This window comes from Zootoca vivipara, chromosome 9 (assembly GCF_963506605.1).
Source record: "Zootoca vivipara chromosome 9, rZooViv1.1, whole genome shotgun sequence".
Lineage (NCBI taxonomy): Eukaryota > Metazoa > Chordata > Lepidosauria > Squamata > Lacertidae > Zootoca > Zootoca vivipara.
Genome location: NC_083284.1, coordinates 34,994,712 through 35,009,008, shown reverse-complemented (window position 1 = coordinate 35,009,008; position 14,297 = coordinate 34,994,712). Strand labels below are relative to the sequence as shown.

Below are 14,297 nucleotides of genomic sequence, written 5' to 3'. Positions count from 1 at the left end.
GGGGGGGGGAGGCGGCGGTAGAAAAGCGAATGGCTGAGCCCCGGGGGTCACTCGGCTGTTCCTCGGCCCCCGACGCGCTCCTGTCCGTCGGAGGCGACGTTGCGGAGCTCTTTCGGCCCGCGGAGAAATGGCAGCGGGAGCTCCGGGGCTGAAACCCGGCCTCGGCGGCGGCTGAGGGACGCAAACCCCTCGCTTCGCCCGCCCCGTTTGAGGAGCGGATGGGCCCGTAGATGGGAAGTCGATGGACGGAGGTCTCCCCCCCCCATCATTAGGGTCGACCTCATCGGGAAGACCGGCGTTTTTTTTGGGGGGGGAGGGGAGATAATTGGTCTCGTCCTCGCACCCGTGTCTTTTTCCCGCTTCACGTTTGTGATCTGGGAGCACGAACTGGGCAAGGCGGGCAAAGGGACGCCGGGCGCAGGCTGGAAAATCCCCGAAGGGACCCCCTTCAGTTGCATGGGGAGGGGGAGACCCTGCTCTTGTCAGTGTCATCCCTCCATCGGCTTATATAAGTGTGTGTGTGTAAATGGAAGTCTTCACTGGTCAGGGGAGGGAGGCTGGGCATAGACTGGCCCTGGAAAGTCCCCTCGGAGTCCTTGCGGGACCCCTCCCTTTCCTCGCCGAGCGATTGTGCAATTGTGTATGCTGCGTGCAAGTGGAGGGGAATGGAAATCCTCTGAGGGATGTGCGATTAAACCAAGGGAAAGCTGGTCTGTCAGGTTTTTATTTTTTTGGGTCTGTCTGGGGCTGGAGTACAGAAACAGTGTCCTCTTCTCTCCCCTCACGCCTCTCCCCAAACAAAATAATTAATCCATTTGAATATTTGCGGGATACACGAGTCGTGGTGGTGCTGGGGGGAGACATCGGAAGGAATTGCCTACAAAGCGCAAAAGGGAATCTGAAAAAACTGTACTAGAAAGTCGTCCCCTCCCCACCCCCACCCCCCGCCATCCGTGCTGGCTCGGCTTTGTTGATGGTTCTGGGAGGTGGGGGGATGTGTGGGGTAAGCGAGGCCATCGCCGCCGCTGCCTGGAAGGGAGGCAGCTCCATCCGCGCGTCCCCTGTCAGTTGGGATGGCTCTGCTGGCCTTTCTGCCCTCCCCCGCAAGCCTTTACTTTCAGTTTCTGGTGTCGAGGTTGCCTCCCTTTCCCGGATAAGACTTGCATATGCACATCCTTGGTGGAGCGTCGGTTAAGGCGGCTTCTGTTATCAGAGGGGCGCTTTCCTTCGTGGCTGTGAAATATAGATATTCCCCCATCTCTCTCCCTCTCCCTCTCTCCTTAAACAAAACAAAACAACCTTGTACCCGCGTGGCTTACAAATATTTTCCACGTCTACGAAGAACGGATGTGGAGCACTGGCCTCTGCACGTGACGGTATTTTATGGGAGGAGCTGTTGTAAATATGTCCTGACATGTTCTCTTAGCTGTTTGATAGAGGTTCTTTATTAGTCGAGTAGTTCGATGAAGCGATGGCTTGCCTTTGTTGTTGTTGTTGGTGGTGGTCATGGGACTTCTTCTAAACGACCTAGTACTGTACTGGTAACTAAAAGGAACCCATAGTCCTTAGTTTCTGGAAGGAGGTGGGAGATTAACACCTCATATGGTTGCAACTCTTTTCAGCTGTCATTATTTTGTGGGACTTGTTTCCTGGAAGTACTTACTCATATCCACATGTTGCTGAAGTAAATTGTAAAAGATTGAGACGAGAAATCATAATGAAAATGGACCTCTGTATTGTATGTTTAAATTATATTTTAAAGAGAATGGAAAGAATATTTTTGAACTAGATGTAAGAAGACAAGAGACTTGTATTTCAAAGTAATTATTAGTTGTTTAGCATGCAGGCTGTGCAAGAGATGTATCAGCTATAGCATATGGACACACAAATACTTAGTGTTAAATGTCATGATAGTTGTATTTGTGGTGTTGACAATAGAGATCAATGGCATTGATCTCTATTATTTTAATTTTTCAAGTGCTACTGGAATATTTGGATGGAACAAAATGCATCTGGCTCTTAAGGATATTCTGCAAAATTATGTGTCAGCATGTGTATAAAACTATTGGTGAGGCTGATTTATCAAGCAATTAGAGCAATTTTAAAAGAAACTTTTAAGTCCAATTTTCTTGTCCTTGTTGATGTGATTCACATGTTTTCATCTTTTTCTGTTGCTCTTGTGTTTGTATCAGTATATGCTGTTTTGTAAAATTATTATTATTAGTTAAAACAAACCATTATGCACATTATCTTTTATACCTTGGGCAGAAATGAACCATAAATTGAGTGTTAGATCCAGACTTACACTTGGGTCCCAACAAAATCACTTAGTCACAGTATAATTGTATTGAAATCAATGGAATTTGAATGTAACCCAGCTTTGATACAGGAGTGGGACCCTCCTGTCTTGGGGAGCCTTCTCTCCCCACTTCTTGGGACTCTCCCTAGGTCATGCCTCTGACTGGCCCTCCCCAACTGCTTTACTTGATCGGAATGTGTCCTTGAACTGTGAGGATCCTTCTTGCTTGTTTAGACGGGGTTGGAGAGAAAAGTTTATAGAAACCACTGACTTTTGTGCAGCTTGAATGCAGCTTAGTGTAAGGGTTGCATCTGTTATGTTACCCATTCCCCACCCCCACCCATGCAAGTTTGTCCACAGGGAAAAGAGCCCCACTCTTGCTTCCGTAGATACCAGCTGAAATGATAACTTTTTCATCCCAACCGCAACTGCTAATAGGTGTGTGCATGTACATATAATCTTTACAGAGAGCAGGACAAGAATTCTATCTTTCTCCTGCTTCCTGATCTATATGGCTTTTGATACCATTGGCCATGGTACCCTGCTGGACTGGCTCTGTGGAATGGGAACTGGGGGGTGGGGTGGGGTTTACGGTGACACTGTATTACTGTGATTCTGGTCCAACCTTCAGGGCAACATACTGGGAGAGTGCTTTTCAGCCACTTGAGAGTTACACTATGAGGTGCCACAACCCTATTCTGTCTCCAGCACTGCTTAATGTCTGCATGAACCTGTTGCAAGCGGTCATTGGAGGTTTTGGCCAAGGTACCATCAGTATGTTGATAATACTAATCTCTGTTTCTCTATAACACCTGAATCTAGAAAGGCTTAGTGGGCCCTGGACTGGTGCCTGGATGCAGTGGTGGGAAGTATGAGGGGAATTAAATAGAGCTTGACTCCAAGCAAGACAGAGGTATTGGTTGAGTGGCTCCTGTGTCTGAGAAATCGAACACTTGACTGCCCTTGACAGGGTTGCACCCCCCCCCTGAGGGAGCAGATACTGTTTGGGGGTGTTTCTGGATCCAGTTTTGTCATTAGAGGCATACCGGTAGGTAGCCTCCGTGGTTAGAAACACCCTTTACCAGTTGCAACTGGTGCAACTTGACTGGGAGAGCTTGACCACAGTAGTTCAGGTATTGGTGACTTCAAGATTGGATTACTGCAATGAAGACTATTTGGAGCTTCCCTTGTGCTTCATCTGCAGTTAGTGCAAAGTGCTACAGCATTGTTGTGGACAGGAGTGAGACCCTGACAGCATATAACACCTCTGCTTATAAATCTGTACTGGTTACCTGTTGCTACTGGGCCAAGTTCAAGGTGTTACTATTAGGATTGCCTTAATCTATATATGCTCACTGAACCACTATGATATGCAGAACTGGCAATGTTAAAGGTGCCATGTAATGCCTGTTCCACACTTGTAAGAAATTGATATTTTAGTGTGGGCGCACCTACATTTGGAACTCTTTGCTTAGGGACATCAGGTGCTTTTGCTATACTCTTTTTGGCATCTGCTTAAAACATATTTGTTTTAGGGAAGCCTAATCAGACATGTGGAAATTTTATCTTTTTAGCTATTGTTGATTTTAATTCATCTTTTGAATGTTTTATATACTTGTTTGTAACTTTTTTTGCAAACAAATTTAATGTTTTTTGTGAACCTCTTGGAGGGTTTTTTAAAATAAAAAAATTAAGCAGTGTGTCTATAGATACAATTTTCTGAATATTAAAGTAATCGTCAGACAGTGTCTGACACTGAAATGCAATTCTCCTTCTGTTATATTCATGCAGTTTTGCAATTGTCTTGAAATACATCTTTATTACCTTGGTATATCAGTGGCAGTATTCTTCAGTCTTAGCATACCCAAGACCGACCTTTAATCCCAACCTGTAATATGAGACCCAGTTTACATTATTTATTGCATATGTCTTTCTTTTTCTCTAGGATGATCAGGTGCAAATGAGAATAACAGGGCTCCTGCAACTTTAACAGCTGTGTAGAAGGGGGAGATTTCAGTAGATGTAACTTGCAGGGATGAGAGAAGCTGCACTGCTGAAATTATCTCTGCTCTGCAGCTTGTTGGAGGTACAGGAATGTGATAACTCTTATATTTGTTAAACAACAAGAAAAAGGCAACAGTACAGGTGCCACTGATACAAGCTGCTTTTGATTCCCGAACCACCAATCATCTGTAGGAATGAAAACAATAGCTATTAATTTGAATACCCTGCATTTAGAAATGAAAAACAGAATATTGCAATGGGCCTTAACTTTTTATATAAAACCAAATCCAAATATCTATAGTCAACAGGCAGCTCTCTCTCTCTCTCTCTCTCTGTGTGTGTGTGTGTGTCTTTAAAGTTTCTGTGTGGTTAAGTTTCACCTTGTACTTGCAGGGTACATGCTGCTTTCAAGTTTTTAACAAAAGATAAGGTATATAGTTAATAAAAATGATTTGACTTAACAAAAAAAGCTAAAGTCACACTGTCTTCAAAAAACAAGCTACAGTGCTTACTGTAACTGTCTTTTGGGGAAAATGAATCTAAAACAAGGGGAGGCAATGTTATTTCTATGGGTTTTATATAAACCTCAATGTCATTTTCTTTGCTTTTTTGCATGATAATTGCAGCCAATTATTTGTCAGCTGGTCATTCTTGGGGAGAAGTCATAATGATGTGTATATGGACTATGGACTTCACTTTAATTTACTCTTTGTTATTCCATTTACATGGTCTTTGTCAGAGATGTGAAATTTCTGGAGATTTTGAATGAGTGAACAAACTTGTTATTTTTTGTAGAAAAAAACTTTCTATGTGGTAATATCAAACCCTCATCTCTGTTTCTTATATCAAGGATATGAAATTCATTGTTCATAATTTATGTAGTAGTTGCCATGTAAAATACTAATTTGAAATATCTGGTTTGTTGTATTTATGGAATAAAGCAGGCACCCCCAAACTTTGGCCCTCCAGATGTTTTGGACTACAGTTCCCATCATCCCTGACTACTGGTCCTCTTAGCTAGGGATCATGGGAGTTGTAGGCCAAAACATCTGGAGGGCCGTAGTTTGGGGGTGCCTGGAATAAAGTATACTTTTTTGGTGGTACAGTGCAATCCAGTTTAACCCCTTTAAATCCCAGTGGTTTCAAAGGGATATAAAATCCTTTAAATTTTGCATGTATAAAACATTTGTTTTATTTGAACACTTAAGTTACAATAGACCTGCACAAGGATGCCTGCTAACAGCCCTAAGCCTATGTATATTTATTCAGCAACAAGCCCTGCTTGGCCTGTAATCTCTGCAAATTTACATGAGAGTAAGTCCTGTTGAGCATGGTGGTAGTTACTTCGGAGCAAAAATGCATGTCTTTTGCCAGCTGGCAAATAGGGAAAAATAAAATGTGCAAATAGACACACTCATTACTGTGGTAAACAAAAAGGAAGGTCACATTTTTTTTGGCTCAGGACTGTTGAGCAGAAATGGGGGGAAAAAAATCCAAAGAGAAAAACAAAAATGGAACATCCACATAATGCATTTATGTAATTGCATTATCCCCTCCTACAGCTATGTACCTTCCAAGCTGGTATAACATGCATCTAGTGAAGTGGACTTTAATCCACAAACGTTTGTTAGTCTTTGAACTCTTTGAAATTTCACTATCAGTAATGATGAAAAATGGCTCTCTCCTACAAAAGCTCATGTCTTTGTTATTCTTTTGTTTTAGCAGAGTAATAAAACCACCCCTCTGAAAATAGCTATACTTTCATTCTGAAAGAAAAAAATATTTGAGTGTTCTTTGTCCCCGCTGCCTCACACAGTTGGTCCATAAGGAAAAATGTGTGTTCTAACTTTTCTCATCCCTGTCTTGTTTTTAGTATCTTCCTCTACCAATGCAGATGAAAAGTTAAACCTAAAATATTATGCATATATTGATAGCAACAGATTGTCATGATTAGTTCTGGTGATTACTGTCTTCCTGTGTAAAACAGGCTTCAACATCTTCAGATTGATGGGGGACTTATTGCGAGCCACTTGGGTCAACTTGGCCATTTGGTTTAGTGTATGGTTACCAATTTTTTTTTCAAAGAATCTAGGGACACCTTTTTGATTTTTGAAAAGAGAAAAAAAGTTATTTTTTAAAATTATTTTTTTAAAAAATTAAGTAGTATCTTCTCTTCTGTGGTCTCCTCTGTTACTCTCTTGGAGCGCTAGCCGCTGTGGAGTAGGCTTGGGTCGGGCCTGGGTTATGTCAGCAAAGAAACATTCCTTTTTGGCCACAATTATATCATCTGAATCACATCCAATGGTTTCTTCTGGTTATTGAAGGGTCTTCAATCTATGCCAATAATGTTCTCTACCAAAAGGTGAGCCAGTGTCCTTTCTTAGTTCTATGCTGTGACTTGAACACAACAATTCTGTTAAGGGTACTGGTTGCCTGATAATGTGAAGGGCACCCCACATACCTTGACTCTTATGGATACTTTGTTAGGAACAAACAATAGATTGTGTAATGCAGGCATCCCCAAACTGCGGCCCTCCAGATGTTTTGGCCTACAACTCCCATGATCCCTAGCTAACAGGACCAGTGGTCGGGGAAGATGAGAATTGTAGTCCAGAACATCTGGATGGCCGAAGTTTGGGGATGCCTGGTGTAATGTCTCCCTAGAGAGCAGGATAGTGATCTATTAGTCCTTAAGAAGGTAGTGGTTTGTCACCTTCTCAAGAAGTCGTTATTATTTGTATTTGGTTTTTATGCAGGTTTGTGTCTCATGCAGTACAGTTTAACTGTTTATGTTTATTATGAATAATGTCTAGATCAGTGGTTCCCAAATAGCTAAGTACTGTGAATGCCCTATTTTTTAAAAGCCAAGCCATGGCCCCCATATTTTTGAAAATTGTGAAATCTCTGTGGTAGTTTTTGTTATATAAATGGTGCCACAGATCCCCTTGGTGGGTTACATGGACCACCAATTGGGAACTACTGACCTAGATAATTTAATGTATAAGGCATCTCATAAACACAGTAAGTAAAATAATAAATATATAAGTATCCAGTGATGATTTAACTACTTTTAGACTTGTCTGCATCTAGCTCCCCTTTTCCTGGAGAAGCATTGGGAGTATGTGATTGCAGTAGGAGATTATCTTCATCTTGAGTTTGATGGGGCAATGCAGGAGTGTTGATAGTAGTCAAATGCTCAGCAGCTTTTGGTGTTGCAGATGCTGCTAATTACGTTGTTTTGCAATGGCTTCAGTTCTTAAATGGGGTAATGAGTCTTTTTCTCCAGTGGTTCAAATCTTTTGTGTCTGTTAAATGCAGAATGTGGTTACTAGGGATGTTACCTCAGCCCCCCTAGACATTTTGTTGCTTAGTCCCAAGTGGATTGGTGTTGGTTCTGATTTTGTTTGACATCCATACGAAACTACTGGGTGAGATAATGTGCAGTTGGAATGATGCATCATCAACAGGCTGACATCTAACACTATATTTTAGTCACTGAACACCTAGGTGTTTCTATGTCTGTTCAGAATCAGTGTCTGGAAGCAGTGCATAGTGGGTCAGGTGGAGGAGGGTACAAGGTATGAAATTTAAACCAGATAAGTCAGAGGTGGCGATAGTGATAGTATGTCTTTGGAGGAGGTAGCTATTCCTGTGATGACTTATGGGTTGTAAGTTTTCCATGGGAGCAGCCTTGGACTCTGGCAGGAGTTTTGGATCCGTGCATACTTTTTATATACAGGCAATTCCTTATTTGTGCACATTCAGCATGTGTGTGACTGCTGACAGGTGTGCCGTTTTCAGCACTGCAAGGGTGCTTATGCGTGTCCCACTGATGTGCATGGTGCCTCTAAACGCAACCCCTGCGTAAATGGGAGGTTGCCTGTATTTCCAAGCAAACATAAATATTACTCTTACTCTATTTCCCCTATAGAGTGCATGATTTCTTAGTGGAATTTAACGGCTCATGCAAACTGAAGCCTATGAGAGTTCTAAAAGAAGATTTAGTCTTCAAAAACTAGTCAAAATAATTTGATGTTGTTCCCACAAATCTTAATTACACTTACTGAGAGAACAGTTGTGTCTGATGTGGAGGGACTCACCTTGGGCTTTGCATGGCTTGGGGCAACCAGTAGCCATAAAAGGCATAGGAATTGTATCTCCTCTGCTTCAACTGATCTTATGTAGTGTAAACAGTATGGAGCTTGATAACTTCGGTTCTTTTCCCTTTGAGGGCATTGCTCAGGAAAGGGGGAGAGGAAAAAATATTGTATTGTATGATATATTGGCAAAATTTGATCACTCAGTCACACTTCAGAAAAATCCAGGATATGGATTAATAAGTACTCTGAGTCCCAGCTGCAGGGATCATTCCTTGCTAAGACTCAGACTAACTGTAGAGGAAGAAAAAGGAATACAGCATGCTTTTCCAGCAGCATATGAAGTTGTCCCTCAGGCTAAGGAGTCCAATAGGCTCTTCTATTCAAATCTTTACCTGCCTACTGATAGTCTGATCATATTCAAGTGCAGTGATGCCTCGCAATACGAATTTAATTCGTCTTGCGAATTGCGGTTTCCCATAGGAATGCATTGAAACTTCTTTTTTTGCCCATAGGAATGCATTAATTAAATTTCAATGCATTCCTATGGGAAACCGCGATTTGCAAGACAATTTTTTCGTGAAACGAATTCGTCTTGTGAGTCACCATTAGATCGCAAGACGCATTTGTCTTGCGAAAAATTCGTCTTGGGGGGCATTCGTCTTGCGAGGTAGCACTGTACCGTATACTAAAAAAAGTCAGTCTGAGTTGAATGGGGCTTACTCTATGCATATCACATGCTAAGATTCCAGCATAGAAGCCATTATCAAATTAAACACTTATGCAATTATTCCCACCTTCTTCAAGTTTCTTTCTGAGTAGCATTTGGAAGCACATGTTTTTAAAATTGCTATTTCCTCTTTAGGGGCAGATTTTGCACAATAAAGCATAGCCATAACTATCTCCTCAGCTAATTATCCATGCAAACTATTAAGCAGTCCTTTAAAAATTAAGCATGCCTTCAAAGAATCATCCTTTGCTGCGTCAATCTTCCTGGTCTTACAACTCCAGTCAGGCCAAAGATAACTAGAGCTTCATTAACATGTGACCCCAAAATTTTGGGTCCCCTCCAAACTGATGCCAAAGTTTTGTGCCGCCAATCCCACATTTTGTGCTGCCCCCAAACTGAGTAATTGACACTCAAACCAGGGGCCAAAAGTATACCTTAAAATACATTACTGTATGCTCAAATTAGTGGCTGAGAACACAGTGAGGTAATTTCCCCCACACTACATTTCAGGCCACATTTGCATGGTGGTGGCGATCACATCAGAGAGGGGGCAGATATGTTTTCACCCAACATGGGTGATGATTTGGGTTCCCTAGCTGTTGCAACTCCCTCAGAACTCACATTAAGCTGTCATCTGTGCATGTGTGACAGCTGCTAGAGTATTTCACATTACTGCTTCCTTCTCATTCAGTTTTCTGGCTGGATTAAAGCTGGTTTGAGATAAAACATATAATCTGCATTATTTGCTAATAAACAACAGGATTGATATAGATTGTGGCAAATGTGTGAATGCACCTTCAAAAACTAGCAGTTTGAATGCACTGTATTATTATAATGTAATATATACTATCAAAATTATAATGTTTTAGTTGTTTCTCTTTCAAAGTAATGGAAAGTGACTTACATTAAAAGATGCATGTGGAAAGAACAGTAATGTGAACATATGCTATGCTTCAGGTAGGTAGCCGTGTTGGTCTGAGTCGAAGCAAAATAAAAAAATTCCTTCAGTAGCACCTTAAAGACCAACTAAGTTTATATTTTGGTATGAGCTTTCGTGTGCATGCACACTTCTTCAGATACACGCTGTAAGCACCTCTCTCATGACTTCCAGACATACTTCCTAGAGTATAGACCATCTGTAGGCACCTGATTAAGAAGATATGTACCCGAATGACAAAACTGTTGAGAACAAATTATCTGCTGGTTTTTATGTGTGTGGCATTTTGTCAACTTCTATTGCTGAGATGGCAAGTAATCTGGTTTTTTAATGTATCCCCTTTACTTGTTGCTGGTTTGGAAATTTGATCTATTTTAAAGTAGTATGTATTTTTTAAGATTGAGAAAGCTATTGGGATATCAGGAAATGTGTGAATTTTATCTCTTTTTTCCTTCCCTCTTACTATGTTTTTAGTAGAGGAGAAAATTGTGTTATTTATTTATAAAAATATTTATATACTGCAGTACCGTAAAAAAATATCACAGCAGTTTACAACAATATAAAAATATAAAATCGAACATTAACATAATAAAAATTTAAAAGCAAGTTAAAAGCAAAAAGAAATTGACAACAAACATCAGTAGACCATTTTTGGGGATGTATCCTTAATTGCCTGCCTAGGCTATTCCTGGCAGAATAGAAAAGTTTTCAGCAGGTGTTTAAAAGTTGGCATAGAAGGTACAGTACCTGCTGATGTGAACAAAGTTACTTAAGTTGTACCCTACCTTCCAGCATGTGCCAGAGGAAGAGATCAAAACTATCAGCTTCCAGGTTTAAACTAATCACCACTTGCTACATAGACCTGCAATTAGTTTAAATTGTGGTTTATTCAAACTAGACAAGCCAACAAAGCCTTGTAGAAACTTAAAGACTTTTGTGGGCTTTTGTGGACTTCAGATGTACTTTATGCAGTGCTTTTTCAAGGGGGCACAGGGGTACGCATACCCCTAAACATTTTGTAAATCTTCGAACTTTTGTCCATTTACTGTATTTATTTTTCCCAATTTGAACTATAAAATTGTGATTTTCTTGAGTCAAAATGAGAGTACCCCTAAACATTTTTATAGAAAAAAGCACTGACTTTATGATGTTTTATCCTGAGTTACAGGTAGGGTGTGTGTGTGTGTGTGTGTGTGTGTGTGTGTGTGTGTACACACATCTCTGTGAGATTTTCTGGATGGAGATTGTAAACAGTGATGTCAGAGGAAAACAAAAATCATTCCCCACACCTTTCTGAAAACAGTGACTAAGAGGCTCTCACAAAATGCAAGATTCAGTCAATCCCACTATTGTTTAATTCTGGGCAGTTTCCTTTTCACAGTTTTACATACACAATTCTGCACTGTACTTAGGATTCAAACTTATGCAGGAAATTCCCATAGAAATTTGATGCTAAATGTTTGGTCATTAGGGTTCTTTATCAGTTGTTGTTGTTGTTGTTGTTGTTATTTGTACCCTGCCCATCTGGCTGGGTTTCCCCAGCCACTCTGGGCGGCTTCCAACAAAAAATTAAAATACATTAAAATGTTACACATTAAAAACTTCCCTGAACAGGGCTGCCTTCAGATGTATTCTAAATGTCAGGTAGTTATTTATCTCTTTGACATCTGATGGGAGGGCGTTCCACAGGGTGGGCGCCACTACCAAGAAGACCCTCTGCTTGGTTCCCTGTAGCCTGGCTTCTCGCAGTGAGGGAATCGCCAGAAGGCCCTTGGCATTGGACCTCAGTGTCCGGGCAGAACAATGGGGGAGGAGATGCTCCTTCAGGTATACTGGTCTTCTGGTATAGTGGTCATGGATTCTGAATCCCAAGAGACATCTGATCCAGCAGAGAGTCCCAACTGGTTAGGGGGTTGGGAGCTGCCCTTTGAGAGTTGCTCATGGAAACTCTCAGAAGTCCCTCCTGTTACCTCTGGGACATTCACCTCCTTAGGTTCTGCTGCTGAGGAGCACCCTCCAGTGCCTCCCCCTTCAGGGAAGGAAGCTGGGAGTAAATATGATGCCAAGCTGTCACTGTCCTCATCTCTGTCACCTAGTCCTAGAACACAAGGGTCTCAGTGTGCACAAACTTCAGCTAGCCAGCCAATAATAATAATAATAAAAAATTTATTATTTATTATTTATATCCCGCCCATCTGGCTGGGTTCCCCCAACCACTCTGGGCGGCTTCCAACAAAATATTAAAATACAGAAATCCATCAAGCATTAAAAGCTTCCCTAAACAGGGCTGCCTTGAGATGCCTTCTAAAGGTCTGGTAATTGTTCTCTTTGACCTCTGGTGGGAGGGCATTCCACAGGGTGGGTGCCACTACTGAGAAGGCCCTCTTCCTGGTTCCCTGTAACTTGGCTTCTCGTAGTGAGGGAACCGCCAGAAGGTCCCCGGCGCTGGACCTCAGTGTCCGGGCAGAACGATGGGGCTGGAGACGCTCCTTCAGGTATACTGGACCGAGGCCGTTTAGGGCTTTAAAGGTCAGCACCAACACTTTGAATTGTGCTTGGAAACGTACTGGGAGCCAATGTATGTCTTTCAAGACTGGTGTTATGTGGTCTCAGCGGCCGCTCCCAATGGTGCCGCATTCTGGAGAAGGAATGCCCATTTGCTTGCCACGCTAAATGATGTGCAGCGGGCATTCCTTCATTTAAAAGGAAGGTGTAGGGAGCTTGTTGCTTGTTGGTTCATTGTCTTAGCTCTTGCCTAGCAATGCCTTTGACTTCTCATGTAACTGCTGATCTTTGCTACTTGTCACTTTCCTTGTGTACCATTCTAATCTCAAAATAAAAGCAGGACAACAACCTTGCAAGGGGTTATGTTTTTTGTTTCTGGTCTGGTGAGCGACGATATACATCAAATTCACCCTTTCCAGCTCTTAGCAGGTTCCTTTTAGCCCCTCTCCTGAAGTGCTTTTGGTTTTCAGTTTAAGATCTCTTTAAAAATATTGAAGTTAAGATCTCAACATTCTGATTTGTAGTGAGCCCAAGGTGCTTTTTCAAAAAAGTTTGGTAACCAAAGAATTGTGCAAGATTACTTGTGCAAGGCAGTAGGCTATGTTAGTGCTACTCAAAGTGGTGGTCCATGGACCAGTGATGGTTCACGAAGCATTGGTTGCCGGTCCACAACAACTCCACTGCCATCCAGGCTGGATGAGACACTTCAGGGACCAAATATGATACTAGTCCCTGGCACATTGGGGTTGAGGGAAATGCCAGTCCACCACATCAGATAGTCCAGTGCTTCTCAAACTATGTGTCTTCTCATACATATCCTCTAAAATGTATTACAAAGGAGCTACTTTATTCCACAAGATTACTTGTGTTTGTAAACTAGAAAACATTTTGGGATGTGTAAACCGGTCATTATAAAGCAATGTTGAGGAATTCCCAAATAATTCATTATACTGTATCCAGATTTAATACAATTCTTGTTGTTGAATTTTGTAGAAGGGCAGTCACCCCCATTAACTACATCTTTTTATTAATTTGTCAGCTATGGACTCAACAATTGCAACAGAACACTATAAGTTCAAAATCTGGATCTTAATTGTATATGTGAAAGTGAGATAGAAAATAGAAATTTAGATACTGTACATGTTATTTGGGAGTTGGGGAACTGAACTGGAACAATTCATTCCGATTAATGTATACTTGTGGAATTCTATAATACAGTATTCTTAAAATTAATGAAATCTGCATACTTATCTAATCAACTGAAACATAGTTGTAAAATAATGTTTCCACACAGATGTTGTTGTTGTTGTTGTTAGTTTGTTTGATTTTCTTGTAAAGTAGGTGTCTGCTGTGGGGACATTGAGGGTGTCCAAATGGAGGAGAAGCAGGATAGGTGATAATCTTTACTAATTGTAGTGTGTTCCATAACCCTGAATTCCCTTAAGTAAGGAGTGTGCATATACAACTTCATGCATGCTACCAGGGAATATGCCTGGCAGTAAAGGGTAGTGCACAGACACTAGCCCTGGGCCTGCTGTGACAGGAAATTGTCTTGCACAGCATGCTTCTCCTCTAGTCAACACAGTAAACCATCAGATTGGACAACAGTGGGAAGGATGTGCTAACAGGCTTCATGGGGGCCTCTTGGCCCTCACCTTTAATTGCTTCAGCAGCAAGAGGCAACTGGCTTCTGCTCCTGAAGCAAGTAGGTGGAGAATTGGGTTC

The 14,297-nt window shown here is 41.6% G+C and overlaps 1 protein-coding gene across 3 annotated transcripts in view; it reads left to right on the top strand.

Annotated features, from left to right (window-relative positions):
• ELF2 (E74 like ETS transcription factor 2) overlaps positions 1-14,297 on the top strand; it is a 45,006-nt gene that overhangs the window by 192 nt on the left and 30,517 nt on the right. Inside the window, exon 1 of one of the 3 annotated variants that reach the window (XM_035111779.2) lies at positions 33-4,385. The exons of 1 other annotated variant lie outside the window; for it this stretch is intronic. The gene's annotated coding sequence lies outside the window, so the exon portion shown is untranslated. Of the gene's footprint in view, positions 1-32; positions 10,088-14,297 lie in introns of those variants that run through there. One more of the 3 variants, XM_060278605.1, reaches the window with a different exon arrangement.